Below are 6,180 nucleotides of genomic sequence, written 5' to 3'. Positions count from 1 at the left end.
TGCTCTTGGTGCAGGAGCACAAGACTGGAGACTGTGGGGTAAGGATGGGGGGAATTCAGCTGCACATTCTGTGCCATTCAAGAAGTGATTTAGCAGGCCTGAGGGCTGGGGATTTGCAGGTATTTAAATTTAAGAAACCCAGAGACTCCTCTGAGTGACACCAGGGCCTCAGAATCTGAAAGCTTTTGTAAAAGCCACCAGCACCCTTGGCTTCACGCCCATCAATGTGGGAAGAGGAGAAACTCTGGGGCTGGAGCAAGAATGGAGGTTCCAGCTGACTCGGAGGCCAGGGCTGGGTCCAGCATGCAGAGACCTCCCCCAGCAGTGCTGTTAGACAGTCACCTTAGCAGGATGCCACAAGATGGAGGAAGAAGAGCCATAGAGCACATAATCATGAGCCTTCTTGGAAAGTTTGGGAACAAGTTCTGAATTAATTATAATTTCACTTGAATAACAAGCACTTGCTATTTATCCTTGAGCTTCTTGGCCATAAGCACATGGCTCTTACTGCAGGATGCCTTGTGGCAGTGGGGCCCATGAGGGGAGGAGGCAGCACCCCAGCTGAATGTTATTTTAAGCTCCTATGATTGGAGGGGACACTTGTAACTGGAACAAAGGACTTTCAGCTATTTGGATGAAGAATGGCTGGGTTGCCTTCAGCTCTTCCCATTCATAATGACTCACTCCTGGAACATGAGAGCTCTAAAACCTGGTCTGTTTAACCTTCCCAATGAAATTTCCTCCATCCATAATGGCACAGTGCTTCAGTGCCATCTCTACAGTCACCAGGCAGGGAAACCAAGATGGTATCCTCAGGAGGTGCTGGTCTCAGGGCAGGGGGAGGGGAGGCCTGTGCATATGTCCCCACGTGCCCAGCATCATGCTGGTGTCTGCAGAAGGACAGATTTTTCTGACCTAGAAAACTGTTACTTACATTCACAGCTGGCTGTGGGGCCTGGGGCTTCTCATCCACTGATCAGCTAGTCAGGCTGCCAGGGGCAGGGTCTACCTGCAGGTTTTCCCCATGAGCTTATGCAGACGGTGGTTAAGAGCAGTGGCAGCTGCCATGGGGATGGAAGGGGTCACCTCATTCCCACGCCCTATGATGAAATTGCACATGCCCACCACATTGGACATATCAAGCAGGCTTGCTTCATTGAAGCTGCCCACTAGAGCTCTGAACTGTGAGGATGGCCTCCAAGGCCTGGATCTCTTTCTGTGAATCTGGGTGTTGGGTTGTGCACAGTGCTCCCAGGGATGCCCTGAGCAGGAAACAACATCTGGAAGTTGTGCTGGGAAGCTAGGGCTGTGGCCCCCGGAGCACTCATGTTTCAGCTATGAACATTGCTTTGTGCTTTCTAAACGTAGGGCTTTGGAGAAGGACATGCCTGATTCCCCCGAGTATTTTTCACAGTTATTACAGGTCTCGCAATTTCATATTAAGGTCGCAATTTGGGGGGATCCCCAAATGCTACCTTGTACTAGTGCCAACTAACAGAATATTCAACTGTAAGACTTGAAATAAGAGGCATTAATATCAGATACTCCAAGAGTCCTAGAGCTGCCCAGTTTTAGGGCTAGCTCAGGAATTCTTTCATGTAGGCAAGACCCAGCCTCTTTCTGTCTTAGTGCAACTTTCTCCTTAGCATATTGGTTGGTTCTCAGTCTGGGCCCCTCATGATCACATGATGGTTGCTAGAGCTCCTAGGATCATAAGATCACCAATGCACATTTGAAGACTGGAAGAATAAACTCAGGTTTGTGTGTGGTTATGATTTAGTTAGTTAGAAATTTATTTTCTTGGATAACACAAAATTCAGAAATAAGAATTTTAGTATGGTGCAGCCAGGCAATACCTTTGTCCCTCTATTGTGTCATGATTGGCCTGTGACACTTATTGCCTTTCTCTATTTTAGAGAAGAGAAGAAATGAGTTAGAGGGGAAAGGTGCCAAATGATTCTGTTTCTATGACCATACTTGGACACCATGCCCAGTAGCCTCTGTCTACTTCTTATCCCCAGGGACTGTAGGATATGTCTATTCTTAACTGCAAGGAAGGCTGGGAGGTGTCTACTACTCCAGCTTGAGCAGAACTCAGGTATTTTCATCAGAAGAAGAGAAGAGCAGCTACAGGGACAATGATCAGCTGCATCTGCCAGTATCCCCATCACATAGATGAGAAGACTGAGCTGGGGGGACTTCAGATATTTGTCCAAAACCATGTAGCGGGGCTGGATCTAATTTTCTGTGGGGCTCAATAATGCACTCCTCCCAACTAATAGGCAGGGTGTCAGGGCTGATGACACTCCAGACACTAAGAAGATTCACAAGAAAGTTGATTACAGGAGGCTTCCCTGGGGGAACAGCCCAGAGAGCAGTTCCTGGTGGCTAAAGGAAGGCAGGGGATGGACCCTGTGGGGTAGAGGATGGACTGGGGACAAATTCCAGGCTGCAGCAGGGCTGTAGGCTTGGGTTTTTCCCAGTGGAGGGTGCACTAACTGTTTTCTTGTGGATTGTTCAGACAGGATCAGATGGGACACAGAGGTGGAGTCTGAAGGCCTCTGCATTTCAACACAGATGGCACCCAGGTCTCCATGAAAAGCATGCTCTAACTCTGTTCTCAGTGGGCCTGGCCCATGCTGGGTGGGGATCCCTGTGCTCCCAGCAGGTCTGCTCCAGAGAGAGAAGGCTGCGTGGTCAGCACATGGCTGGACTGTGAGGGGTACATCTGGTACCTCCTAGCTGTGGGGGGTGCCATCATGGAGGGGCCTGGTGGTGCCACCTCAGCATGTGGTGACCATGGGCCAGTGTCCAGAAGGTACCAGCACAGCATGGTCATGGCAGCCTGCCCACTCAACATCTCTCTGCAAACATGACATGGGCCATTCTTTCCCACAATCACCTGTCAACACAGAATTCCACAAACCCAAGCAGTTCACTTGTCCTGACTTTGAAAGTCGTTACGGTGGAGACAGGGCAAGATGACATTGATTAAGAACATATTTGGTGACTCAAGAAGGAGTTTCCATGTGAACATCATTAAAGGGATCAGTGGGCAGGCTGCTGCTAGCCCTTCAAGAGTAACAATGACTTGGCCTAATAGAGAGAGACAGTCGGTGAGTTCACTACCAAGGCTTGATGTTTGTCACAAGTTTAGATGGCCATTGTGTGAGTCTGGAAGCAATGCTCTGTATTGATCTTCACCTCCTGCAACACCTCAGTCTGTTTAACAACCACTGACTCAAGGTCCCCACCCTTCAGGCCATAGGAGGTGAACAGAAAGAAAATAGCTCACACAGAAATAGTTGCCAGAAAAGGAAATTGGAGGTTGTGTTGTCCGTGGGTGCCTGTCTCATTCTGTTCTCTTGAGACCTGCAGACTCTTCTGGAAAACTCTCTCCTCCTTCTTTGGCTCTGAGCCTTAAGTCTGAAATGGAGAGAATCAGGAGCTATGCTCAGACCAAGAGGTAGACTTGTGCTATTGCCTTTCCTGTGCTCTTGCTTGTCCTGGGCTCAGCTTCTGAGGCACTCTGTGAGTCCATTTTTTTCCCTAGCAACCCACAGTCATGCCTGCAGCCTCTGTCTCCATCCTTCAGGTTGCTATAACAGGACAGCATGCACTGGGTGGTTCAGAAGCAATAGAAACATGTTTCTGAGAGCTTTGGAGGCTAGAAGTCCAAGGTCAAGGCCATGACAGATTTGGTGTCAGGTGAGAACCATAGACAGTTCATGAATGGTGCCCTCTCTCTGTATCTCACTCAGTGCGAGGCTGGACAAGCACTCTGGGGCTTTTTTCATAAGGGCACAACTCCCATTCATGAGAGCTCCACCCTCATGATCTAGATCACCTCGCAGAGTTTCCCTCCTGATACCACCATCTGAGGGATGAAGGTTTCAAAATTTTAATTTTAAGGGCACAAAATTTAGATCTCTGTGGCCTTCAAAGTCCAAGCAGGTTCTCCTCCATGGTTGGTGCCTGTGTGGGTTTCCTTGTGGAAACAGCTGGAAAGAGGAATACAAAGCACCAATCACACAGGTCTCCTTGGCTCCAGAGCTTTGCAGACAGAAGCTTGGCCCTGCCACAAAGCCTGACATGCACCATAACTGGACCCTGGTGCCAATCATCCAGGGCCCATGGCTTCCTAAATACATGGCATCTTACATTGACTTTTTACAAGTTAGCATTTGTCTTAAACTCACTCAACTTACTGCTTTTCCTTAACAAATATCTCAAGATCAATCACACATCACAGATATAAATGTATTAGCTTATTCCTTTCTCTGTCACTGTAATTCTATATTTCAAGACAAAAATCGATGTGCCTTGAATCATGACCTTGCATACTTCAAGTGGCTTTTAGAACCAGCAGGGATGGTGGCAGCAATCAAAGTAAGATGTCAACGTGGCACTGGAGCATGGGCAGTTGTGGGGTCGTTGCATCACTCACAGTCCATGTCAGTGTACAATGCCTAGAAGGTATGGGGATTCTCTGGGGGGCAAGAAGGCTGCAGTCGGGAATAGGCCTGGTTTAACAAGTATGAAATAAGCTGAGGGTGCTGCTTGGGAAACAGGATAGCTCACACTGAAGTTTCTGTGATTCTGCCTTATGCTGGTGTCGCCATTCTCAGGCTTCTCTACTAGGATCTGGGTTGTCCTGGAGGCTTTTAAAAGTACCAAACCTCTATCAACCCTCTCCTCGACTTTCCAAGTTGTCAGTCTTTGGTGCAACACCCTTCTGTGGCCACAGCATTTGTTGATTACATAATGTTTTTCTTTAAAATATGCTGCTTAAATCTGGGTTTTAAAGGGGAGCCACTTGGACACTGTGAATGCAAAGCAGTCATCATGTATTATCAGCAGAAGAAAACTTCCACCAGGAAGCATCACACTAGGGAAGGCCTAATGCCACCAGGTCCATCGTGAGGGACACCAATGTATGCAAGAGAAGGGCTGAAAGTCCACACAGTGAGCTGAGACTCCCTTTGAAGTGCCAGAAAGTCTCCAAGAGATCTACTCAGGGAAAATCCTCCCTGCACCACACAATGGTAATTAATCCCCAGTTAAATGACACTAAAACCATCTGGCCTGTCAACTAAAATTTTTCCCTGTCATCAGGTGATGTGCTTCACAATTTGTGGCTGACATTGGACCTGTGTCCAGTGGTCACCTCCTGTTTTGCTCAGATATTAAGCATTTTGCCCAACCCTCAGTCCAGGGCATGGATCATAATTGGTTTAACCCACAATTGGCCTCATTACAACTCAGCTTCAAGACACTGCAGTCCTGGTAGACTTTTGAAGGTTGCAGTCTTTTAGGAGGGAGATATAAAGTAATTGAAGCACATGCCAGAGTGATCACAGCATTGAGGAAGGGCATGGACCAAAAAGAGGGAAAACAAAATAAATTTTAGGTGACTTTTATTTCTTCTTTCCCTTCATTTGTCTGTTAAATATTTAACAATCACCTACTAAGTACCAGGCACTTTGCAATACCAACCTAGAGGGACAGCTCCCTTGTTTTCATCTAGCTAGTGGTGGCATTTAATTCTGCTGAGTGACGCTTTGCTGTCTATGGGCACCTGCTCTTCTAAGACCTAAAACCTGGGCTTTCTGGTTGACACTTCTCACTCTTCAGAAGGGAATCACTGTCTGCTCTGAGTGGAGTCAGAGACTGTGTGAAAAGATGGAAAGGAAAGAAGTGGACGCCTCCTCTCTCCTCATCTCCTATTGGCTCAACCACAGCCTGTTGCCTCTTTTTTAGAAATTAGACTTCAGTGGCACCAAGTCCTCTTGTGTCAGTGATGCCTCCTAATGATGGTACCAGGATCAGGTGGCTATGGGTGGTTATAATGGGTGGTCATATGCAGTGGAAGGGTGGCCTCCTGTTAGAACTTCTCTTTTTGGGTGTCACTTCTCACTCCTAATTAGCAAAGTGACCCAGAAAACAAGTTGCTATGGCTTTAATATGATGTGTTGCCCCAAAATCATACATTTTGACCCCAAAAATCTTATATCAGTGGTATCGAGAGGTAGAAACTGGATCTACCTGTGGTGTCTAGATGTGGGACTTTTAAAAGTGACTGCATTAGATAGGTCATCAGGGTGAAGTTCCCATGATTGGATCCTAGTGGCTATATAAGTAGGGGGAGGCCAAAGACCCTGAGATATAACCACAGGGCTC

The sequence above is a fragment of the Marmota marmota genome, unplaced genomic scaffold, assembly GCF_001458135.2.
Source record: "Marmota marmota marmota unplaced genomic scaffold, marMar, whole genome shotgun sequence".
NCBI classification, from domain to species: domain Eukaryota; kingdom Metazoa; phylum Chordata; class Mammalia; order Rodentia; family Sciuridae; genus Marmota; species Marmota marmota.
This window is presented reverse-complemented; position numbering follows the sequence as displayed.